Source organism: Mirounga leonina, unplaced genomic scaffold (assembly GCF_011800145.1).
Source record: "Mirounga leonina isolate KUSES-001 unplaced genomic scaffold, KU_Mleo_1.0 Mir_115, whole genome shotgun sequence".
In the NCBI taxonomy this organism is placed as follows: domain Eukaryota; kingdom Metazoa; phylum Chordata; class Mammalia; order Carnivora; family Phocidae; genus Mirounga; species Mirounga leonina.
The window spans coordinates 18,431,952-18,458,654 of NW_023270268.1; the positions used below are offsets into that span (position 1 = coordinate 18,431,952).

The following is a 26,703-nucleotide window of genomic DNA, read 5'->3' on the forward strand; positions in this document are numbered from 1 at the left end:
CATCACCAGAAACCTATGGTGAAAAAATGATAATTCACAGTAAAAGGCTAGTTTTTAGCTATCCTGAGATAACCCTTGCACACTAGACATGTTGACTCTTTACATTCACTTAGATCAATATAATAAACGGCTCTACACACTTAATGACTAGAGTCCAGGCACCTTCCTCCAAATGGGCTGTTATTCCATTTAGCAGTAGAGTCAGAACAGAATATGGTTAGATTGCAGCAGCTAAATGAGGTAGAAACTCCTAGCAAGGGACAAAGGAGACAGAATGACCACCAAGGAAGATAAGGTTGCAATAGCATGAATTCTTTGTGCAACAGAGAGAGCAAGGGTTGCAAACTCAAAGGCCCCAGGGGCCAGGCAATTAACACTAATGTCAGAAACAGGTTGGGTGTAAGGGAAAACACCACACAAAACTGGAATGCTCAGGTTCTCTCTGAAGAACAGCCATTCCCCCAATGTAGGTGATCACTGACAAGTAGGGATGAAGCCCAGAATGCCCAGAGATTTCAAATTTTCAAAAGAAGTTGGAAATCCAGATTTTAAATGAAATATTCCCCCTCACAAATATTAGCAACTAATTTATAAAAATGTCAAAGACTCATGGGCCCATTAAAATATGTCTGCTGACTAGAATGAACCAGGGACCATCAGTTTACAATCTCTGCTACCTACCTTCCAGCATAGCACCAAGCCCGTCCCCATTCCTGTGGTTCCCGTGACAGCGGGGCAGACACCCATAGACCTCTGTGTGTCATGGGTACAGCTTGACCTTTGATAATCCATTCATGTCATGACAGACTAAACATGCAGGACAATTTCTCCAAGAATCCATTCCCCTGTAGACCTCAGAAACTGAAGTGACATAAAGCTCCACTCAGCCTTCTGCAAGTTTGGAAGCCTCCCGAGGACCATACACTGCCTCTCTCATCATCACTGCCCTGCCCTTCTACCCACCCACACTGGAACTCTCAGTGCAGCCCAAAAGATGGAGTGCCGGAACAAACCAGAATGATTCACACCAAGAAGTGAGGGCCTCAGAGCCACATCTCATCATTTCCTCCTATTTTTACTCATGAACAGGCATCAAAACATACCCACCCCCTTTCTATTGTGCTGCCAACCCAGCCAAAATCCTCTCCCACTTAAGTCTCACCCATTCTATGTCATAAACCTGGTTGTTCTGTGGAAAATTGGTACAGATCAAGCTTAGCTACATCCTTCATGTCTACCGAAGAGTGGGCATCTCAGCCGGAAGGAATGAAGTATAAGTCTCTGCAGGTGCAGGCCCGTGAGAGCACAGATTTCAGACAGCAGCAGGCCACCCTGCAAAACCTAGAGAAAGTGCCCCCCGCCCCAATACGGAATGGTGTGGGATCAAGCGCAGCACGGGGGTGCTCTATACTCCATGATCATCCGCCCACTAGAGAAAGGCCTCCAAAGATACAATCTCAAAGAACATGCCCATCTGAGATGGACCAAAGTGTCAAAGCTTGGTGTAAAAGTGGGTAACACCATTGGTTTCTCTTGCCCTGGGGTTGGTTCCAGATAGAGTGCAGAAGTGAGCATCCATCCCAGGTTCCTATAGAACAGGGGTCAGCAATTTTTTTAATGAGCCATAAAGATCTCTGGCATTGCCAACTACTCAGGTCTGCCCCAGTGGCAGGAAAAGCCATGGACTGCACACAGACAAATGGGTTGTGTGTGTTTTAACAAAACTTTATTTACAAAACAGGCAGCAGGCCAGCTTGCACCCAAGGACTGTAGTTTGTGGACCCCTGGTCTAGAGTCCAAGGTGTCCAAACCATCTTATTGTTGAGTAGAACGCCCAAGGCCAAGTCAGCTCATCTCCAGGACTGAGCTAAGAATCCAGGCTTAGTCCAAGACAATTCTAAACCGAGCCAGCTTTTCAGCTGATTTTGTAGAAGCCAAGATCCTTCCTTGCATACTGAGCTGGAACTGCAGGTGCCTCCCAGTGGAGGAGGGAGTTTTTGCTTCCCAGCATTTGCTTCCTAGTGTAGAAACTAACAGTAGTTTGCTATTTGCAAAAGAAATCTCTTCCATACACACATAATGCTCAGTGCATGTTAATGGACTCAGCTGAGAAAATTATTATGTTAGGCTCCCTTGTTTGTGGATGAAATAAAACAGTATCCTTTTCCCTCTCTCTTTTGTTGTGATCTCAGGCTTTGTGTTTATTTTAAGAAACCTAAAGAGCTTCTTTATTATCGAAGACCATAATAAAGTTGTAAGCCATCGGAACTAAGTGCTTGCTTTAGGAGCATAATTTAAAGGGCAAATATGCGTATTTTCTTCTTTGAAAAACATAATAGGTAATATTACTGTTATGCAATACCAGCTATCAATTAGCCTTTATGAAAATAAAACCATTCTTTAAATGAACAGGAACATTTTTCCTAAAATGTTTTCCTAAAAGCTATTTTCCTAAAAGCAAGCAGACCAGCATTATCAGATAAGAGCCACGTTGTTGGTATGCAGTCTCTTTCAGCCAGAATGCTTAATAAATTTGTATGTTTTGGATTAACTCAAATGGAAATTTGGTTATCTTTCTGGGGTTATTTAATATCAGCCACAATGGAGTCAGGTCTTGCTAAAATTTTCTTGTTGCTTTACTCTACCTAGTTTGAAATTAGGACTGTATGAAATCACTCATTGAAAAATATTGATTCTTAATGGAGAAAGTAAGAAAGTGTCTTAATATGGTATTTTATTAATCTGGAATTAAGCAGTGCTTCCTAAGTAATCTGAGGGGAATTCTGCTAACATTTATGGCATTATAATGAGCTCAGTTTTGCATAAAACCATGAATCACTGCATTAGGGGGGTTTGTTCCAAGATATGAATACCTAAAAGTTCAAATATGAAAGTTAGAGGCTTTTGGCCTTGGTGGAAAAGAAAACTAAGAATTCAGACTTCTCCACATGTGCCTGAAGAAGCAGAAACAAGGATCTGTTGTTTGCACTGAAACTGGCTTTATGAAATTAGGATATGATATGAAATTAGCACACTATTTGATGTTACCATCCAGCTGGGCCTCCGTCACTTAAAGTCAAAGTCTTATGAATCCTTCCATGTGAATAAAATATCCCCCAGTCAGTTGTTTAAACTGTCCCTCTTCTTCGTGGTCTGCTTGTCCATTTAACTTCCCTGTTGTGATGTTTACCTTTTTCTTTTTCTTTCTCAAGCTATTATTATTGAGAGTATCGCAGGCACCAGGAGAAGGATATTAGCAAGGATATGATCGCTTTCAGTTGTTGACCCAAGGTTTCCACTGTAGGATCGTCAGATTGCTTGCTTGTTTGGGGTCACTTGTTAAGCAATAGGAAGAATTACATAAGTTTTTTAAAAATTTACATTTCTCCAAAAAAAAAGAAAAGTACATTTCTCATTAATTATGAGGTTGAAATTTTTTTTACATGTGTACTGACCACTGTATTTCTTCATCTATCACTCACTTGTTCATATTTATTGTCCACCTGTTCATCCACTCATTGTGGATTTTATATTTTTCTCATTATGTAGAGAAGCAATTTATTACATATAAGCCATTTTATATATTAAAGATAATAATTGAGGACATCACCTAATCTCTCTATGAATTCCTTATTTTTTTAACATTTTATGTATTTGAGAGAGAGAGAGAGAGAGCATGAGTTGGGGGGTGGCAGAGGAAGAGGGAGAAGCAGACTCCTCGCTGAGCAGGGAGCCCGATGTGGGGCTCAGTCCCAGGACCCTAAGATCATGACCTGAGCCAAAGGCAGATGCTTAACCGACTGAGCCACCCAGTTGCCCCACTATGAATTCCTTATTAAATGAGAAAGGGAGACCAGTTCATCTCTTGTTTTCCTTCAACTTTTACAATTAGATTATTACTTCACATTCAAACACGTATAAATCATGTTTTCATAAAGTAGGGCATGGGTGTATTGATGGTTGGATGTCAAGAAAAAGGGACCCTGGAGCACCATGTTTTCTGTTTCTAAGACTATCTTCATGAACAATTTTTCAGAGTTAAACAAAACACTTAGGCTGGGAAAACACTATTTTATTATAAGCCCACATCACTCTTCAGAGATGGCTCTCCAAGTGTTTGTTAGGCTTTCCAGATGCTCCTTATACCTTTTCATTCCTTCAGAAAGAGAAGCACAGTTGCATTTATGTCCTGCTGACCTAAGTAGCTCATCTTTTCATGGATCAGGAGGTTGTTGACAGCAAAATAATGACACCATCCAAAGACAACTAATGAACAGTGTATATATTATGAACATTTTCCATTGTCAATAAATACTCTTCTGAACTTGGATCTTGGTCATGGCTACTTAGTAATCCATCATTTACTGATACAGTCCCTGACTGTTAGACTTTTAATATAATGTTATTTAAGTCATATTGGAATGAACTGCATTGTACATGATTTCACACTTCTGTTTCCTCAGGATAAAGCTCTACTAAGTAAAAGGGAATACTAAATTAAAGGGACTGAACATCTTTAAAAACCTTTCCTGTTGCCAGACTGTAACCAGATTATTAGATCAGCTGAGATACCCATCAAGAGGACAGCATTCATTTAATCATAAATCCTCCAGATTTGGAGCTTTTTGGTAGTTAATTCTTGAGGCCATTTCTTAGACAAAATTTTATCACAGCTTTCCACAACTTTATATTTTTCTTACTGACAATGAATTTGACTACAGATACAAACACACACACACACACACACACACACACACTGGCCACTTAAAGGTCTTCCCTGTTCAATTAACTTTTCTGTTGTGCCACTTATCTTTTTCTTATGACTTACACATTAAGAAAATAATTCATTGTCTATCATTAATGTTACAACTATTTTCCACTTGTAGTATATGTCTCTTCTTTTCATTTTTGGCAATATTTGACTTTTTAAATTTTTTCTTCTTTTTAATTTTTCTTCTTCTGAAATAATTCCATACTAACAAAAAAGCTTGCAAGATTAGTTCAAAGAATCCCCAGCTACCCTCTACCCAGAGTCCTCAAATGTTAGCATTTTATCACCTTTGCTTAATTCTTTCCCATCTCACATGTATAATTTTTATTTTGAACTATTTACAAATAGTTGCAAACACGATGGCATGGCATTTTTCCACATATACAAGTTTTTAGTTTATATACAGTAAGCTCTATTGCAGTGTCTCTATATGATTTATGTCTTTGTTGTCAAGCTTAGAAATGTCTTCTGGTGAGTACTGATGGGCAAAGCTCAATGGGTTCTTTGTGATGAGTCAGCATTTCTATTTCCAACATGTAGTTCTTTTTTTTTAGTTTAAATTCAATTAATTAACATATAATGGATTATTCGTTTCAGAGGTAGAGGTCAGTGATTCATCAGTCTTATATAATACCCAGTGCTCATTATATCACATGCCCTCTCTAATGTCCCTCACCCAGTTACACCATACCCCCCACCTCCTTCCCCTCCAGCAATCCTCAGTTTGTTTCCTATGTTTAAGAGTCTCTTATGATTTGTCTCCCTCTCTGATTTTGTCTTGTTTTACTTTTTCCTCTCTCCCTCTATGCTCCTCTGTTTTGTTTCTTAAATTCTACATGAGTGAGATCATATGATAATTGTCTTTCTCTTGACTTATTTTACTTAGGATAATACCCTCTAGTTCCATCCCTGTCATTGCAAATGGAAGAGTTCATTTTTTGATGACTGAGTAGTATTCCATTGTGTATATATATACACATCTTCCTTATCCATCCATCTGTCAATGGACATCTGAGCTCTTTCCGTAGTTTGGCTATTGTGGACATTGCTGCTATAAACATTGGGGTACAGGTACCCCTTCAGATCACTACATTTGTACCTTTGGGTAAATACTTAGTAGTGCAATTGCTGGGTCATGGGGTAGCTCTATTTTCAACTTTTTGAGGTACCTCCATACTCTTTTCCAGAGTGGCTGCACCAGCTTGCATTCCCACCAGCAATGTAAGAAGGTTCACCTTTCTCCGCATCCTCACCAACATCTGTCATTGCCTGACTTGTTAATTTTAGCCATTCTGACCAGTGTGAGGTGGTATCACACCAGTTTTGTATTGTGGTTTTGATTTGTATTTCCCTGATGCTGAGTGATGTTCAGCGTTTTTTCATGTGTCTGTTAGCCATTTGTATGTCTTCTTTGTCTGTTCATGTCTTCTGCCCATTTCTTGATAGGATTATTTGTTCTTTGGATGTCGTGTTCTATAAGTTCTTTATAGATTTTGGATGCTAGCCCTTTATCTGATACGTCATTTGCAAATATCTTCTCCTATTCTGTCGGTTGTCTTTCGGTTTTGTTGACTGTTTCTTTTGCTGTGCAAAAGCTTTTTATCTTGATGAAGTCCCAATGGTTAATTTTTGCCTTTGTTTCCCTTGCCTTTGGATATGTGTCTAGAAAGACATTGCTGAGGCCGAGGTCACAGAGGTTGCTGCCTGTGTTCTCCTGTAGGGTTTTGATGGATTCCTGTCTCACATTTAGGTCTTTCATCCATTTTGAGTCTATTTTTGTGTATGCTGAGAGGAAATGGTCCAGTTTCATTCTTCTGCATGTGACTGTTCGGTTTTCCCAACACCATTTGTTGAAGAGACTTTTTTCCATTGGACAGTCGTTCCTGCTTTGTTGAAGATTAGTTGACCATAGAGTTGAGGGTCCATTTCTGGGTTCTCTGTTCTGTTCCATTGATCTATGTGTTTGTTTTTGTGCCAGTCCCATACTGTCTTGATGATTACAGCTTTCTAATAGAGCTTGAAGTCTAGGATTGTGATGCCACCAGCTTGGGTTTTCTTTTTCAACATTCCTTTGGCTATTCAAGGTCTTTTCTAGTTCCATACAAATTTGAAAAAAGTTGAATGATATTTTGATAGGGATTTGAATGAACTGAAAAAAGTTGATGGTATTTTGATAGGGATTGCATTGAATATATAGATTGCTCTAGGTAGCATAGACATTTTAACAATATTTGTTCTTCCAATCCATGAGCATGGAACGTTTTCCATCTCTTTGTGTCTTCCTCAATTTCTTTCATGAGTGTTCTATAGCTTTTTGAGTACAGATCCTTTGCCTCTTTGGTTAGGTTTATTCCTAGGTATCTTACGGTTTTTGGTGCAATCATAAATGGGATTGACTCCTTAATTTCTCTTTCTTCTATAGAAATGCAACTGATTTCTGTGCATTGATTTTATATCCTGCTACTTTGCTGAATTCCTGTATGAGTTCTAGCAATTTTGGGGTGGAGTCTTTTGGGTTTTCCACATAGAGTATCATGTCATCTGTAAAGAATGAGAGTTTGACTTCTTCTTTGTTGACAAATCATATGTTTTATTTCTTTTTGTTGTCTGATTGCTGAGGCTAGGACTTCTAGTACTATGTTGAAGAGCAGTGGTGATAGTGGACATCCCTACCGTGTTCCTGACCTTAGGGAAAAGCCCTCAGTTTTTCCCCATTGAAAATGATATTCACTGTGGGCTTTTTGTATATGGCTTTTATGATATTGAGGTATGTTCCCTCTATCCCTACACTGTGAAGAGTTTTAATCAAGAAAGGATGCTGTACTTTGTCAAATGCTTTTTCTGCATCTATTGAGAGGATCATATGGTTCTTGTCCTTTCTTTTATTGATGTAGTGTATCACATTGATTGATTTGCGGATGTTGAACCACCCTTGCAAACCAGGAATAAATCCCACTTGGTCTTGGTGAATAATCCTTTCAAGGTACTGTTGGATCTTATTGGCTAGTATCTTGGTGAGAATTTCTGCATCCATGTTCATTAGGGATATTGGTCTATAATTCTCCTTTTTGGTGGAGTCTGTGGTCTTGGGATCAATGTAATGCTGGCCTCATAGAAAGAGTTTGGAAGTTTTCCTTCCATTTCTAATTTTTGAAACAGCTTCAGAAGAATGGGTATTAATTCTTCTTTAAATGTTTGGTAGAATTCTCCTGGGAAGCCATCCAGCCTTGGACTCTTGTTTGTTGGGAGATGTTTGATTACTGCTTCAATTTCCTTGCTGGTCATGGGTCTGTTCAGGTTTTCTATTTCTTCCTGTTTCAGTTTTGGTAGTTTATACTCTCTAGGAATGCATTCATTTCTTCCAGATTGTCTAATTTGTTGGCATATAGTTGCTCAAAATATGTGCTTATAACTGTTTGTATTTCTTCAGTGTTGGTTGTGATCTCTCCTCTTTCATTCATGATTTTATTTATTTGGGTCCTTTTCCTTTTCTTTTTGATAAGTCTGGCTAGGGGTTTATCAATCATTAATTCTTTCAAAGAACCAGCTCCTAGTTTCGTTGATCTGTTCTACTGTTCTTTTGGTTTCTATTTCATTGATTTCTGCTCTAATCTTCATTATTTCTCTTCCCTTGCTGGGTTTAGGCTTTATTTGCTGTTCTTTCTCCAGCTCCTTTAGGTGTTAGGTTAGGTTATGTATTTGAGACCTTTCTTGTTTCTTGAGAAAGCCTTGTAGTGTTATATACTTCCCTCTTAGGACCACATTTGCTACATCCCAAAGGTTTTGAACAGTTGTGTTTTCATTTTCATTTGTTTCTGTGAATTTTTTAAATTCCTCTTTAATTTTCTGGTTGACCCATTCATTCTTTAGTAGGATGCTCTTTAGCCTCCATGTATTTGAGTTCTTTACAAATTTCCTCTTGTGATTGAGTTCCAGTTTCAAAGCATTGTGGTCTGAAAATATGCAGGGCATGATCCCGATCTTTTGGTACCGGTTGAGACCTGATTTGTGACCCAGTACAACATGTAGTTCTTTTGAATGAGACACAGGGATGACTGGTTAAAGTTGAAGATTTTCTCAATATACATCCTCTCATATTTATCTTTTATATGCCTACCGTACACCCAGAGTACTCTAGCCCTAGCCCTTGAGGGCAGGGAGGGAAAGCCTGACAGTACTGGAGGTCCTTCTGTCCCTTCTCCCAAAGTCAGAACTGCCAAACCCCAGGTCTTTGTACTGGTTACCCATACAAAGAACACAACTACAAAAGCCAGATGTGGTGCTCTGCTTCCTTTCCCATTTGCTAGAGGAGCTGGGAAACTTTATATTGATTTATACACTCCTGGCATAATCCTTCTGAAAGAGCATCTAGAGGCTTATTTCACTTTCTTCCAAGTTCCTGTTTCCCTGGTTGTGGCCAAAAATAAAACATGGCTTTAGATTCTATAGAGCCAGCTATGCACATTACAAATGTTGCCACAAATAGTTTTGGAGAAGGAAAAATACCAACTTGCCTAAATAGCTAGCTCTACTGTTGGTGGAGCCAATTACAAAAAGAAAATTTGATTTTATTTCTTGAGCATTTACCCACATGAAGCAATGGGGACCATTTTGCTCCCTCCTCAGCATGGTATCACTTCTACAAGAAACAAAAATCTCACTGAAAGTAATCTAGAAAGGAAACATTAGTCTTCCCCAAAATGCCTTGAGGGCAGAAGGGAGGCTATTATATCCATATCATACAGAAAATCTTTAAATTCCTCCTCAGACATCTATTCCACGGATCGTGCCTCACAGTAACTGCTGAAACCTCTTGTCCTCTTCTCTCTCTCTCCCCTAAGGCTAAAAATCCTGGTGTGGTGGCTCTGCACACACTGCTTCCCCTCCTCATGCCAGTCAGGATTCTCTTCCCTCTTTTCTCCCTTCTCCCCACCCTGCAACTCCACCTGCTCTTTTCCTTTGAAGGTTGTAGGCCTTTTCTCTCCCTTCTCCCATTTGCATTCCCACTTAAGACCCCACTCAACAAAATAAATGTATCATCCTTCCTAAGAAAACAAGGGAAGGGAAAACCATAAAAGCTTATAATTTTACATCCCCCACTCCCATCACACACGAATTGGTAGAAGAAAGTCACTCCATGGTATCCAGTCTGAGGAAGAGAGGAGCCCAGAACCACAGTTCAAGAATTTTTCCAGTTTGCACCATAACAAGGGAGAAATCAAGAAAACCACGAGAGAGAGAGAGAATTTCTGTGCAAGTAAGACATCACCCTTTTCATTAACACAAAAGCAAATACTTCTTTTTTCTCAGAAAACAGAAAAAATGGTGACCCTTTGCACCATACAAATAAGTAAAGGATGCCAGACCTTGCCATATAGTCTACCTAAAGTGAAATTGGCCCTCTTGTACTCTGATGGCCTCTGTCCTCCCATCCCTCACTTAACTTCCTGAACTTCTCCTGGAAGACAAACTCCCTGCTGAAAAGTTTAGAACTTTCTGAAAGAGAGTAGATTAATTAAATCTCACCAAATCTGGCCAGATTAATGAAAATCTTCCCTCAAAACTCTGGGGCCTCCAATACAGCTGCTTCTAGAACAACTTCACTTTCCAAATTTGAGCTGCAGCCAGGTGATCAGGAAGTTGAAATGTCAAAAAGACAAGGCTTTATAGAGAATGAAAGATGGAAGCCCAAGAGCAAAGGAAAAAAAATATTTCTTTAACAACAACTCCTGTATTCTTTCAAGAAGCCACACTTTACAGGGCTTGGCTTTTCCTAGGGGTTTGCCCTTACCCCCAGCCCCACCGACCCTGCTCCCCACCCCAGCCCCTTTGTCAGCACCTTCATCAACTACCCCCATCATGCTATCATCATTCTGATAAACTCATCTCTACCTCCTTCAAGCCTACTGTAATGAAGAATTGCCTAGGCATATCTCTGGCTCCTGCTAACAGCCACAAATAACAAATGTAATGTGACAGGGTTTTGTTATGTTGGGAGTATCTTCTTCTCTGTTCCCCCAGAGGCCACTGAAGATCCATAGCAGTGGCACACAGGCAGGAGCAAGATCCTTCAAAAGAATTGAAAATAACTTTTCCCAAGAAAGATTTACGAAATATTTATGAAAATATGTGACGTTATTTTGTTTGCAGTGAGTCAAGAGTTATCTTTCTATGCCGTCACCATCTGCCCTACCCCCAGCTGACAAGTCCCTCGCTAGGGAACTAGTGTGGAAGTCCGGCTCCCCAAACCTGTAGAGTGCAGATGATTCCCGTCGTGGTGCTGTTGCTGAGCTGGGAGTCACTCCCTCCAATCCTCACATTATACACAGCAGCAGGCAAAGGCCAGTGTCGTGAGGTGACCTGCCTCAGGTCACCAGAGCAGACTGTTGAGTCTTTGGACTCAAAACTTCGGAAACTGGGCTAAATGACTTTAAATCATGATACGTCTCATTTCCTTGTTAGTCTTCATCATGCTCACCGCCAAGGGAGACAAATTGAACAGTCTTTGCTCACCTTATTAAAGCAGAACCCCCTCTTTGGTGGAGGACCTAGCCTTGTCCTGCTCAAACTGGCCTGCACATTAGAATCATTCTGGGAGCTTTTTAAAATCCTGATGCCTGTGCCACCCCAGATGCGGTAAATCAGAATCTCTGGGTGCAGATGCAAGACTCAGTGCTCCTGTAAAACTGTTTAGGGGATTCCACAGTACAACCCATTCTGAAAACCATGATGTGGACACAGAGATTCTCAGCCCAGGCTGTCCATGACAGTCCCTCAGGGATCTATTTAAAAATATCAGTGCCTGTGCCCCACTCTGAGAGATTCCAACTGGGTTGGTCTAGGGTAGAGCCTCTAGCAAGTGGAGTGGTTTTCTTGCCTGCCTTTCTTTTCTTTTCTTTTCTTTTCTTTTCTTTTCTTTTCTTTTCTTTTCTTTCCTTTTCTTTCCTTTTCTTTCCTTTCTTTCCTTCTTTCTTTCTTTCTTTCTTTCTTTCTTTCTTTCTTTCTTTCTTTCTCTCTTCAAGTGATTCTAATGTGCATCCAGTGTTAAGAAAAGTGCAGTTGTCCTCAAACATGGTGATGAGGTATCTGTATCACTGAAAATTTTGGTTTAAAAAAAGACTAAACAAGCTCTATTCTACCAGCTTACCTAGTGAAAAGTGCCTGAGCGTCTGCGTTCCCTATTAGCTTTCCAGGTGATTCTGATACACACAGAAGTTTAAAAACCACTGATCTAGAGGGTTTATTCCCATATTGGATGTGTTTGGGGAAATGTTCATTTTCCAACATTCATTCTAACATTTCATCTGAATGCCTACAAAAGACATCTTAAAATATCACCGGTTAGTCTAGACCTAACCCAGCTGAGGGTGACAAACCGAAATGTAATTAAAGATGCTTTACTACCTGGCTGTGCATTGTTACTTCTACCCGTGAATGACAGACCCACAGTTCCTGCAACTGTGCATTTGGCTGGTGGACTCCAGCATTTTCATTTATCTAAAAATCCCATCAGGATCACAACCTCTCCAGTTCAAGTGATCACAAAGACCTTCAGGAATGTACTCCTAGGGCAGCACTTTTCATCAAAGAAATGGAACTTTATTGTACGTTCTTCTTTAGTAGGCTGTTTTGAAGTTGTGAGGTGTGTTTGGTTATGGGAGGAGTTTTTTTCTTGGGAGGGTTGTTGTTGTTTAAATAAATTAAATAACTTCCATTTTGGCCCTCAAAAGAATGTAGCTCTCTGGTGAGCTGTATCCACAGATTATGGTTCTCAGTCTGGACTGCTCACTTGAGGAGCTTTAAAAAAATTCCCGATGTTGAAAATACTGAACTTTTCTCAAAAGATTGTGGTGAGGATATAAGATTTATAAAAATCATTTAACGCAGGGTGTGGCACATTGGAACACAACATAGACGTTCGGAAGGAGTACCAGGTACATCGTAGGCATCATTAACGTTAACTTAATTGTGAAAAATGGTCCATACAATTAACTGAACTATAATGGGGCAACTAAAACAGATGTAAATGAATGTTTATAGTTTTTCTTCAAGTTTGTTTTGCAGGTTGGCTTACATTTTTATCACTTTGTTTAGCTCATTCCCATAATTCATGTTTTCTCTTTAGTGTCTCATTCAAATTCAGCATCCTATTTAGGATTTCCTGGAAGAATTTTCTATACGACTTAAGGCCTTTCTTTTTCTAAAACTTGAGAGACAAGAAATGCCTTTGTTAGTCCTTATTACTTTATGGAAAGATTTTTTTAATGAAGCATCAATCTAAATATAACATTTGAAGCAAACAATTCACACAAAAGGAAATAGATAATTTTTAATACAATCTCTTCCTTTCTGCAATCCTTGATAAAATAAGCATCTTGTTGGTATTATTATTTCTTCATTTTTTTATTTTTTTTTAAGTTTTATTTATTTATTTGACACAGAGAGAGTGAGAGAGAGAGAGCATAAGCAGGGGGAGTGGCAGGTAGGCAGAGGGAGAAGCAGGCTCTCTGCTGAGCAAGGAGCCTGATGTGGAACTCGATCCTAGGACTCTGGGATCATGACCTGAGTTGAAGGCAGCTGCTTAACCGACTGAGCCACCCAGAGGCAGTATTTCTTCATTTTTTTTAATAGGCATAAGTTCCTATGCCAGCAAAAGCCAAGGGGCCGTACTAACAGTGTTTTCCTGGATGCTTCACATTCCCCAGGATGTAGGATGTAATGTGATATAGGCATTTGAGGTAGGAAGTGACAGCAGAAAGCAAGAGGGAGATACAGGTGACCCTGCTGCTGCCAATAAAAAGAAAGAAAAAAACACGTGTCTCCCATCATTAGATTTCATTCTCCTTTTAGAGTGTCAAATTGTGGGTCCCATTTTTCTGCCAAGACCTTCTTGTAACTTCCCACACATACTCCCTTGAACCCTGGGCTTCCAAACATTTTCCCTGCCAAATAGCATTTATCAAATAATAGAATTCATTGCCTATTTTTAATAATCGAAACATGTAATCTAATATTTTGTTAAGCAGGATCAAATGAACAGTGATCCCACACTACACAGATATAAAGACAAATTGCTATATATTGTTCAAAAACCAGAAGGCATCAGATTTTTCATGAAAGTAGCATAGCCTGCTCCATATCATTGTATCATTCCCCTTGGGCCTTTGCACACTTTTTACATTGTTCATAGTTTCCCTCCAATACTATTTTTATGGACCTCAAGTTAAGACCCATTTGAATGAGAAAATTCTGAATATTCTGTACTCCAATTTTCTCAACTCCAAGTAGGAATTATACCCCTATATTATTTAACTAAATAGAACTATAAATGAAGCCATCAGAATACCAATTACTGCAGGCACTAACTTTAATCAAAAAAGTCTTTCAGTATTATTACAAAGTCACTCTTCAAAGATTAAGTCTACGTAAATGAATATAAAATAGCCTACCATACTCAGTAATGCATAATGAAAATATTCATGAGAATTTCAATCATTTGATTCTGTGCTCCAAAGTAGATCAAGAAATCATGGGCATAAATCAGGACATTAGCAAAGTCTGATTTTTTCAACAGAAAATTCTAATTAAATTTAACATTAGAGCATCTAAGATACTGGATCCTAAGCATACAAACGTAACTAAGAAATAGTCCTTACCTTTGAGAAGCTCAGAGTCAAGAGATCACAATTTCTGAACATATCAATACCTATTTTTTAACAACTAAAAAGACTTGCAGAGGTTTAAAACTAGAAGGAATCTTACAGACCATCTGTTCCAACACCCTGAAATTACAGGTGGAGAAACGAAGCCCATGAACTCCAAGTAACGTGCTTTGGGCCGTGCAGCAATGCACTGCACAGATGTCTCAGATCTTCTCATAAATGATTCTTCACACCTCTCATTCCTTGAGCTTCCATTGGCTCTGATTGCATTTGTAAAAGTTTTAATGATAAAATAGATAAGAAAACTATCCAAAATCATAAAGAGTTTATTAGTAAAATGATGCTCTCTGCTGCAACAAGGAGAACCCCAACATCTCAGCGACTTCCTACAACAAAACTTTCTATCTGATGCATGTTAAGTCCAGTGCCACGTGCTCTTGATTGATGGGTAACCTTCCCCATGGTCATCTGGAGACCCAGGCTCCTTCCTTCTTAAATTCCCATTCACCTCAAGGACTTCATAATTTTCTCCATTCAACAGGAGAAGGGAGAAAATAAAATGAAAGGAGGTATGGACTTGTTTTATGGGCCAGGCCTGGAAGCGGTGGTGCCCAAGGCTCTTATTCATTCCATCGGCTAGAACCCAGTCACACGGCCACGTGAGACTGCAAGGGAGGCTGGGGAATGTAATCTAGCTATGTGCCCCAGAAGCAGACAGCATGCAGATGTTGATGGTGAGGCTGGGCCACAAAGGGCTATTCAACTGCAGGACCATATTACAGAAGTAAGTGAGGTCAGGAGGGACCTCATATATTGAAGTCATCATTTTTGTTTAAAAATGCCTGGTACAGGGGCGCCTGGGTGGCTCAGTCAGTTAAGCATCTGCCTTCAGCTCAGGTCATGATCCCAGGGTCCTGGGACCGAGCCCCGCATCGGGCTCCCTGCTCCGCGGGGGGCCAGCTTCTCCCTCTCCCACTCCCCCTGCTTGTGTTCCCTCTCTCGCTGTGTCTCTCTCTCTGTGTCAAAATAAATAAATAAAATCTTTAAAAAAAAAAATGCCTGGTACAGTCCTCTGAACCTCCTCTAGGTAATACCAGCATCTCTAGACAGGGCAGGATGATCTGTTTGGGCCACCATGTCTAGTTGGTTCTGGAGTTCGCATGATAGGGTGAAAAGAACATAGATTTCAGAGCCATGTATCCTTGGGTTCCAATCCCCAGTTTGACCCTTATTAATCTTGTGAATTTGAGCGCATTGCTTAAGCTCTCACAGTTTCAATTCCATTATTGTAAAAAGAGGGCGGAAACCATCCTTGGAGTTGTGGCAAGAATCTAATTAAATCAGTCAGTAAACAGTTATTGAGAGCCCCCTACGAGACAAGTCCCGTGGTACGCTGTAAGGAAACAGCAGAGATGAAGGGGGGAGCACAGAGTCTAGATGAGTAGTATGTGTGCAGTCCTTGTCACTAGCAGGCCCTCAATAAATGGGAGTGCTCTGGCTTCCCCTGACCACCCTCCTCTGCACACTGCAAATTTGTTATCATTTTGTTAGGTTTGGGCCCGATGCATCTAAACTAGGAAGACAGGTTTATCCTTACAAATTCTGGAATAAGTAATAGAATAAATTAATGAATCATGATGCCTCTGAGAGATGGAAAGGTCAAGTGGAAAATGCTTTACTTGTTCCTGTTGTTTGGAAGTGAATGGACATGGTGAGAATTCCATGAAGCATGTTTCATATGTGAGGGCGTAAAATGTAATGATTTGTGCTACATGCAAATAACCTATTCAGTCCCAGCAAGTCTCCTCACACAGAGAAACATCAAAGCAGAGGGCACTCTTCAAGGCTGGTGGCCTTTACATTGCGAAGGATCCTTTACAAACCAGAGAAAGAGGGTCTTCTGAGGAAGGCAGTAAGGGTATCGCAACCCATCCTGCTGGCTGACAGGTCGGGAAGAGTGTGCAAGGCACCCCACGAGAAGCAAGATCAGAGTATCTGCAGGCAGCCACTGCCAAGGGCTTGCTTTTCTTGCTGAGGCTCTCGCCAGAGACCCTACCTGGAGCAACCCTCACCTCTGGCCCTCCTTGACTCCTTGTCTCTCAGCTCATGTTTTATTGCTTCCTATGATTTCCAAATAGGACAAAGGAGCTTTATGTTTGTTTTGTTTGAAAGCCTGCCTTTTTTTTTTTTTTCGAGTCTCTTGCTTCATCCCTTCCATGAAGCTCTGTTTTATTTCTCTTTATTTGCTTTTATCTTTTTCTTTTAAGTGCAGAATAGGATGGGGGAGCAGGCAAATAATGAGGACAATATGTCTGTAAACCGGGAAAGTATATATCATATTGCCCAAACCACATCTGTATTGCTGACCCATTAAAATGCAATAGGAGGACCAAGGGCAGAGGCCTGTGGCCAAATTCACCTAGGGTCCTGTGTGGCTTTACCTTTTGAGCTGTGACCTATGGCAAGTTGCTTTCCCATTCTTAATACTCAGTTTCTTCATCTGTGAAATGGAGAGGGTCGTTATTCATCTTGATATTAGCATAAGGGTCAGAAAGAAATCATGTAATGTGCTTAGGAGTAGGACTGGAGCATTGTGAGCCTCAAGTAATCAATGACAGATACCATCTTCATCATGACCACCACGTCAGTATCTCCAGGCCAAATGCACCACTCCTGCCAGGAAGGCTCAGGGGAAATGCAGCTGTCTTGTTATCTTGCCTCAGACACATTCGAGGATGGACCTGATACATCCCATTAACAAATGCCATCCAGCTCTCTTGAACAACCCATTCCACGGTCCAAGAAGTAAAGAATCCCAGGTGTGAGTCAGAGATGAAGGGGGGAGCACAGAGTCTAGACCAGTAGTGTGCAATCTTGTCACTAGCAGTCTTACAGTCCCATTTTCCAGGACTGATCCTTGAGGACTGTCCGTTCATCTTAAATATCCCTTGCAGATGTTTGTGGAGTAAGACGCCACTGAAAATCCATGACTAAATATTCTAGAATCCTTTTGCTGCTGGTCTGCCTCCACAATACATCCAACTGTATTGTTCCCTCCTTTCCTGACAAGGATTTCCTAAAGATCCTTTTGTTCATGGTTCATATGTAGTTCCTTCTCTTGCAAGAACTCAGGAAACATTGACCAGACCCGCCATGGGCTTAATTGTGTTTAGGCAGGGGCAATTGTAGCCACGGTAGGTTTCCTCTCCTTTCAAACTAACAGTCCATAGCAAGTTTAACAAATAGAGACCTGCTTCAGATTCTCTATTTCCAACATGACCCTGTCAAGCCCCAGCCCTTCACAAGAATTTTCCATATGCTACAAATTCGTTGAAGGAAGGCTTTTGATTGCCACACGTGCCAGCCTGAGCCTTAGAGATATGGAAGACGGGGTCTGCCAGTTCTGGAAACAAGGGGGTTGCTTCATCTGGATGAGGGCCACCTGCCTTCCCCCATTTTCACCCCCAGACAGTCTCAGCTCTCCCTGTGTCCTGTTGGTATCATTTGTATTCGGGGCCGTGGGGCAGCAGTGAGGCTTGGCTTTGCTTGTCACTGTCCAAAGGTGAGCTCTAAGATCCCTCTTAGCCCCAACTATTCTCTGAATTGTACTACTCAGAGCCCACTGGGTGAAGAGCAGTTGAGCTAGTTAATTTGCCTGAAACTCAGTACGGCATTTTGCCGCATACATGTTTTTCCCATACATGTCCCTAGCTGAGGGTCAGGAGGACAAGGGAATGGGATTCATGAAGTCACCCCAGTGTGAGATGGCTAAGGCAGGATCACTTCGGTTTGGCACCATAAGACACTGGCATAAAGAAGAGTAAAACCTTCCATTTCTGAGCCCTGAAATGAGAAGAAATGACTCGGAAACTCCTCCCTGCTGCTGATTATCTTGCTCATGCTATGTCTGCTTGACTTGCTTTAAATAAAAGCCTATGCAGCCTGCCATCCAAATATAGATCCACAGCAGTCCAGAGAGAAGACAGCCTGGCACTTACGGTAACAGGGACATTTCAAATACCTAACAAATGGGCCCTATCATACCAAAACCCACAGGTCAATATTAGCAGCAAAGAGAAAGTCAATAAGGTTCGCTTGGGGCACAGCAAGCTTCTTACAGTGTTTCTTTCCTTGCTGGAGAGCCATCGTGATCCATACTAAGTGCAAATAATTGCTTGTAATAAAAAAGTATTCATGATTATATTCCAGTCGATCACATCACCGGTTTGCTTATGTATATTATGACTTTAGAAGGTGAGCAATGCTTCGTAAATTTCACCATCTTTCCCCATCCACTAAAAATAAGTGTCCGTGTTACCATGGACTCCTCCCTAAAACGTCACAGATTGGAGGGGAGTTTAGATGAAATTAATGTCACTTAAAACACAGGTGTTCCTGCTGCTGCTGACTCTATCAGTCATTCATACCTCAGGGTGTGTTCGTTTAATCGGACCTTTCCTCCCGGCCTCGGTGACACTGACAAGCAGGGTCTCAGAGCAAGAGCACTTGGAAGCAGAGGCCATGAAGAAAACTCCCTCACTCCACAGTTTTGCAGGCAGTGTCTCTCTGCCTCAGCACTGCTGACATGCAGGGGGGGAGAATTCTGATGGCAGAGCGCTATCCTGGGAGTGTAAAAATTCTCGCAGCATCCCTGGCCGATAGCCACTAGATGCTGGCAGTGCGCACACACTCCCCCAAGTTGTGACTGCTGAAAATGTCTGCAGACCTTGCCCACCGTCCCCAGGGAAGCAAAGAGCCTGGGTGAGCACTGCCAGCCTTGAAGCATCCACGGTAACTTCGGTCTCTGTATCCGAGTCACTGTATCGGTCCACCTAATCACCCTTAGACGGAGGTAATGGGCAAGGAATGGGATTTTTCTTCCGGAGCATCTTCCTCCCTTTGTCAAGCTCCTGCCTCTTCCGCCACGGTGCTCGTCGTCCAGGCGAACGTATTTCTAGAATGGAGGCAGTAGTGGACAAGGCGGCCCCAGGGAGTAAGCGGCCTGTTCTGCGTGAGGGAGCAAGTTGGAATCACTTTGTGACACCTTCCACTTTTGTGCCACGTTGTCCTGAATGAGTATGCCAGTGAGAACACACAAGAGAACGGGCCATGTTGAGGTTGCAGAGACACCCCACCCCACCCCCATGTTGGTAGTACAGTTCCCTCTGCAAGAAGCTGTCATCTGCAGACATATCCCGGACAAACAGGATAATTGCTAAGAGCATGATAATTTTTCTTCTTTTGGTTATTATTTGGTCAGAAAGTATCACAAGCCAGATTTTCATAAAGCCGAAGAGTGTTTGTATCTCAAGCTGAGACTTTTTTTTCCCCCAAATATCATGGCTTTCAAGCTCCCAAGCATCGGTGTTCTCAGACACTATTGTTCCATTGCTGAAATCAGACAAGCCTGTTCATTTGAACATAATGTCCTTCTTACATTTCAAAAGCAATATGCCTTTGACTCCATTCTTTGTGAGAGAGATTTGGCTTGCTGAAGCCATGTTTCCTGAGGAAATAGATGAACCTCTCTCAAAGCAATACTCATTCTAAGAGATGAATAATTCCAATAGGATTTCCCATTTGTCATCAAGCCAGCTTGGCCCATCCTGAGGAAGATTCTAGGCACAACAGCACCCTTTAGCTAGCTTTGTGACTGTGGACAAATGCTTTACTCTCTGGCCTACAATTGCTTCATCTATGTCATGTAGCATAAAGGGTATGAGAACAGCTTCCCATTTACTACCTGTAACTTTGGGGAACATCTTTAGTTCCCTCGGCCAAAGATGTCTCACCTATGAAGTGGAGCTAATAACAGCATTCTCCTTCACCGTGTCGTTGTAATGAGCAAATAAAACATAGCACGCACCTTGCCTGGCACACAGCGGACCCTCCCTCAGGGCTGGCTCTCAATATCATAAACTCAAAATGAAATGACCCTTTTGTCAGTTCTAAATTATTTGGTGGCCTTTTCATCTTCCACATGGGCAGCTTAGGAAGCAAACCATTTCTTCCCTACCTTGGTCATTTTAATGGTTTGGTTGGTTGGTTGGGTTTGCCTTCTTTCTATGCTCTTGGGCCACTTGGAGGCAGAGCTCATACCACCATAAACACAAACTTTTTGAAGAGTCAGCAGCAGCAATCAGTGGGGGAAACAGAATCACTTCATGCCCAGCTGTCTCTTGTTTGGTAAATTTACTGGAAAAAAATTTTTTTAATTAGAAAAACAGCTCTTAATGTTTGAGGTATAGAGGGAAAATGTCAGAATTTGAACCAGCACTGAGATTGAGCAATAAATCATTGTTGTATACTTAAAAACATATGTTTTCAGTTAAAAGACCATGGGACGAAGAATCAAAAGACCCATCCCGCCTCTTTGCCCATCTGGGTAACTTTGAGCAAGAAAGTGACCTCTCCGAGCTTTAGTCTCTTTATTTCAAACCTCTAATTACATATTTTTGTTGACAGGATTTAGTTCTCTTGCCTGTGGTGATCATCTAAGTCATTTGGTATTGACTTGCCATAAACAGGTAGAAGTGTGGCAGAGTCAGTTAGACCTATTTGGGTACGGATCCTGACTTTATTATTTACTACTGTGTGACCTTGGGCAAGTTGTTCAGTCTCTCTGTGCCCTAGTTTCCTCATCTGAAAAAGGAGGATAATATTTCTATCTCATAGAGTTACAGTGAAGATTAAATGTTAAATGCTCAGACCAGGTGCCTGGCATAAATGTTAGCTATTACTTTGATTATTTTGTTGGATGTCTCTAGAAAGGAAAACCTGAAGAAAGGTGAAATTCTTTTTTTTTTTTTTAGATTTTATTTATTTTTCACAGAGGGACAGAGAGAGTGTACAAGCAGGGGGAGAGGCAGAGGAAGAGGGAGAAGCAGACTCCCCGCCCAGCAGGGAGCCCGATGCGGGGCTCGATCCCAGGACCCTGAGATCATGACCTGAGCTGAAGGCAGACGCTTAACCGTCTGAGCCACCCAGGCGCCCCGAAAGGTGAAATTCTAACGAGGAATCTTAGTGTTTGGATTTTTCCATTTCACGTACCACATTTACCAACTAACCATTTAGGAAATAAAGACATTAAAGGCACTTCTCTTTAATTTCCCTAACCTGCAACCATCAAACACTATTTTCCCTTCTGATTCCTGAATAGGAAATCTTATCTCTACATAGTAAATATTAAATTGCTCCAAAGTTTAAATTGAGTAACCCCCACATGTAACAAATTCTATCTACTTTACATGGAGACTATGCCCCTGGAACAGAGTATCTGAAACATCCATGTGCTTGGGAATCACATGAAGATCTTGTTAATACAGATTCTGATTCATCATTTCTAACGAGCTCCCAGGTGATGTAGATGCGGCACGTCCCCGGACTACATTTAGAGATACTCACGAGCCATCTGAGGACGGAGGGGGAACGGGGGCACACCTGGCCTTCATTGGGAGCAGACAGGCTGGAGAGGGGCAGGACTGCAGGAATTCGTTGCCCCACACCCTCTCCAGCCCCAGCCTTGCCAGCTGTATTTTAAGCAGTTGAAAAGTTTAAGGGAAAAAAAACCCAGAAAGTGTTAAAATGAGAGTAGAAATCCCACCTGCTTCTCTTGATTTTCCTGCGCTGTAAAAACACTGTAGAACAGATCGCAGTTTGACCCATCTGCACTGCTAAATTATCTTCCACAAGATAGGCTGGTAGAAAACAAGTTAATTCTCTCCTTCATTTCTGCTGCTGGGGACCTGCTGGGGCAGGTGCTCAGCCAGATCCTCCCAGGGAACACGACCTACTCCGCATGGCATTGGGTCATAGCACTGGGGCCTATTTAATGAAATAAATTTTTTATGTATTTAATAGTGTTCAGAGGGCCTGAAAACATCCCCAAAGCACCTGCCTTCAAGGAGTCCTCACAATGTAAAAAATCTCGCCTGCTATCCTAACCAAGAGTAAGGAATGTGTGGGTAACGTGGCAGGGCTGCTATTCCTGAACAAAGGGAAAAAGCAAACTTCTCCAGATTGAAATGTTTCCCCCTAAGTGAAGGAAATATCTACATTGATCTTGATGCTAGTTACTTATTTTCACAGAAAAAAATATGGAACATGAGAGTGAGATTCTCCGAAAACCCAGAGAAGCATCGATCCCTTGCCCTATATGTTATTACACTTTATTTAACACCAGCATCTATTTTTGTCCATTTTGTTAATCCCTGAGTTTAATTTATTGAAAGACTATGTGTGCTTTGCTGCCAAGTATTTAGGGTGTGTCTATAATACTGATCTGATTACCCAAGAGGCACATTTTATCTCTTTAAGAAATTGTAAATCTCAATTTGTTCTTTATCCACAAATTATACCCCAGTCCCAGTTTGCAAAGTTAGAAAAGGCTCACATGTATTTCCTACTCTGGGAAGGGGTATTTCGAGTGTGGAAACATAAAATGGGGCCAGTCTTACAGACTACCTTATGTGTTTTTTTGTGTTGGTTTTTTGTTTTTTTTTTTTTTGAAAATGTGGGTTTGGACTGGCAATAAGAATAAACATGATGACCTGAACTTTCATGCAGGAGAAATCTAATCCTGGCAGTAAACATCTGCTCCCTTTTATGTGCATTTGTGGCTCTTTAATATGAATGTTTTTGCTACAGCTGTAGCTTGTCTAATATCCTAAATGGAATCTCTGTGGCCTTTAGAGTAATTACTTCAAAGTTTAAGTCATCCAACCTGAGGATTTTCTGATTAAATCCAGTATGAATTATGGAAAACCGAATGACCGTTCCTAGGGGAGGATTCCACTGTGTCCTTTGGAAACTACCTTCCGGGTCTCTGGGGCCTCTGGCCAGTGTTCCAGCAGGGGGCTTGCTCCTGTGTGGTTAAATCATTGTAAGATGTTGCTCGTGAACCTGGCCACTGACACGTATTCACACACGGCCCCTCCACATGGAGATTCCACTGTGATCTTGGAACACACATTTTGTTGTTCTGTGTTTAACTTTCTTTCAGCTACACTCTAAAATGGATTAACGTGCACCCCTTTAAAGGTTCTAAACATACACTTTTTAAAATTTTAATGGTTTTCACCTATCAAGAGGTTATCATTGTAGTTTCTAGTTTCAGAATAACTATTCGAGGTTTCTATAGCTATGATGATTGTTTTTCGTTTGGATAATGATTGCCTAATGAAATATACAGGAAAACTGGAGACCCAGGAGGAGCCAGATAAGAAAAAGATTTGTTTCTCTCCGAGCAGCTACCAGATCTCACTCACTTAATGGACTGAGAATCCCTGCCAACGAAATAAGAGAAACCCTCTGTGATAGCAAACTTAAATTCACCTGTGCACAAGGGCAGAGAAGTCCAGTCTCAACAAAAGGGAAAATCAATAGGCAGGTGCTCTGTAAATGAAAGACAAAACCATATAGCAATGGAAGGCAGCCTATCTGAACAAAGAGCCTAATTTTGCCAGACTTTGCCTACAAGAAGATATTCCTGAGGATGCATTTCATGTAACCAAAGGCTGAGCAAGGACCCCAGTAGATCCTCATTTATAAAGTTTCAGGAGTGAATTAGCAGATGAGTACACCCTGATTGGAAGATTTGAGCACATTTCATGGCCCTCCCAGTATCCCATCCATTCATTCATTCTATAAACGCATAAATACAATGCTAATAAATCTTCATTTCTTTTTCAATTTTCAAATAAAATGCAAATAAAAGGTCATCATCTTCTCAAACCCCAGAGTCTAGTTTCCTTAGAGTCCTCTGCTCCAAATCTTGAAATATCCTTAGACACATAGCACAGAGGAAGGAGAGGAAGTGAAGGAGAGAAGTTTTGGGGAAACAGTCTGGGGACCGAGAGAAGATCATGAGAAATGGCACTTAGCTGAGCAGGAAGAGGATAGAACAAGCACAAAGGGGAGAAGAATTCTTTCACCATTTCCTGATTCCTACCGAGCTGTGGACGAGCAGGAGGGAGCCGTGGAGAGTGGCTGAGTTTAATTCAGTGCCACGCAAGGTAATGAGCATTCATTAATGTGCCCAGCCTCGTGCTCCCTGCTGGGGCACAAGCAAACAAGCCACAGTCCCAACTACCAAGGAGCTCATCGATCTAAAGAGGTGAATTAATAATTACATACACTGTAACACCTTCTAAATAGAAACAGGAATCTGATAACTTCCCTCCATGCTTATTTCCTCATTGGTTAAAATGACAGACACAATACCCATCTCTTGGTATTGGAATGCAAGTTAGATAATGTATGAAAAATGCTTAGGATGCTACCTGGCACATAGTAGGTGCTCAGTTAATAGTAACTTTTATTTATGGTGCCTAGTCTAGTAGGCTCGCACACAGTAAGTGCTTGGAAATTTTAGCTGTCATTATTAGTGTTCCTATTATTATGCACATAAAATACCTTGGGCATGATAATAAATATGGTTTCCTTCCTTTCTCATCCTCCTTAGTCACAATTCCTATAGAATTGTGAACTGTGAATTCCTGTAGAATTGGAATCCTGGAAGCCTGCTCCCCAGCTGTGACCCACGGCCCCCATGTCCCACAATGACCAGAACATTCCACTCCATTTTGCAGGCTTAAGTTGTGGAGAATACCAAAGTCATAGCTGGTCACAGTGTTAAGGGCCATCCAGTGCTTCATATTGGGAATGCTAACATACATCAATAAGATATCAGAAGCAATGTGTGATTACACATTATTATAACAAATAATAAATATTTTTCAAAGGAAGAGGAACTCACCACTGACTAGAATAAAGGCAGATGTGCGGCTAGAACCCAAGCTGAGCCGGAGGCAAGGAGGGGGTGGTTCATAATGTTTGTGTGGGTTGAGAGAAGGAGGGAACATGAGAATGAATACTCCAGGTTCCTTCCCACCCACTGAGAATTGTGGATTTGCTCTCTGCAGTTATCAGTGTAAAATAGGAAGGCAACACTTCAAGAACTTACTATATTTCTGTTCAGTGGTAGACCTTGTGTATATGTCAGCGCATGTAATCTTAACACCAATGCTGTGAGGGATTTTCACTCTAGTTTACTCATGAGACTCAGTAGTTGTGTAACCCTTCCCTCACAATTCTCGAAAGTAGTAATAGTGAATTTCCTTTAAAAACAGTCAACAATTTAGCTTTTCTCTAATTTTGGAGAAATCTCCCTCCCTTGGCCAAATATTCCAAATTCACAAGTCTCATGGCTTCCACTAAGCAAGTGCTGCCCCAAAGGCCTTCATAGCTGCAAGTGGCGAGCCAGGCACTGCAGCCTGGGCCACTCCTGGAGATTTCCCGGCCAGGCAAAGCCACCCTAGAGTATCCCAGGACACTGGCAAGCAAGCCAGCAGCCTGCTCTCTGGGCACTGGCCCACCCATCCCAGATGACAAGGATATACTGCTATGTCAGAGGGCCTGAAAGGGTGGCATTGAGACACCCGCAGCCATACTCTAGTGTCCCATGTGAAGCTCTTCACCAGACACTTGTCTGGGCAGCAGACAACAAGCCACACCTGTCGTTTAGGCAAAGGGTTTCATGGGAGAAAAATGCCAGAGTAAAAACGGTGGGTTTACCCAGTCTGAAGACTAGGATGAACAGAGTCATCTAACTGCCCCTCCCGCCTTCTCTGGGCACAGAACACCTCTCCAGCCATGCTGCAGGGTCTGGTTATGGCCAAGCCCCCTTTGTTGCAGAACGTTGATGCAAACCAGTTCTGGCAGAATGGGTCTCATGTAGAGCACATTATTGCTCAGTGCAGAGAAATTCCTAGATAGATAGAAGTCCATGTGTGCTCTGTTTAGCTTCCAGAGTATTCTGACCTGTCTATATTATGTTAAATTGTTTCCAAGTAATATTTATTCAGGTCCTCTCATGTTAAGGCACTGTGCTTGGAGCTGTGAGAACTGAGAGATGGATAAGTTGATCAGAGTCCAGTGGGGGGGGAGAAAAGTGTGGAAACCATCGACATAATACAAGGAAAACGTGGTGAGTTCTTGCCGCACAGAGGAGATGGAAACAAGTATTATAGATACTCAGGAGGGAGATCCAGAGAGGTAAGAGCAATTTGCCCAAAGTCACAAAGCTGATAAATGCCAAAGCCAGAATTTGAACCTTGACCAGCAGAGCCCAGATTCTTATCCTATCCTGCCTCTAAAAAGAAAAAAAGTTTTCATTTTCTCCTGCGGTTTTGAGAAGATAATACTAGTAGTAGAAAATCTTCGTTGAATTGGTTTTCATAGTTTTGAGTCTTCCTTATGACTTACCAGTGG

The 26,703-nt window shown here is 41.4% G+C and overlaps 1 protein-coding gene across 3 annotated transcripts in view; it reads left to right on the forward strand.

Annotated features, from left to right (window-relative positions):
* The window catches only part of THRB (thyroid hormone receptor beta), a 372,468-nt gene that overhangs the window by 265,836 nt on the left and 79,929 nt on the right, over positions 1–26,703 (forward strand). The gene's annotated exons all lie outside the window — the stretch shown is intronic.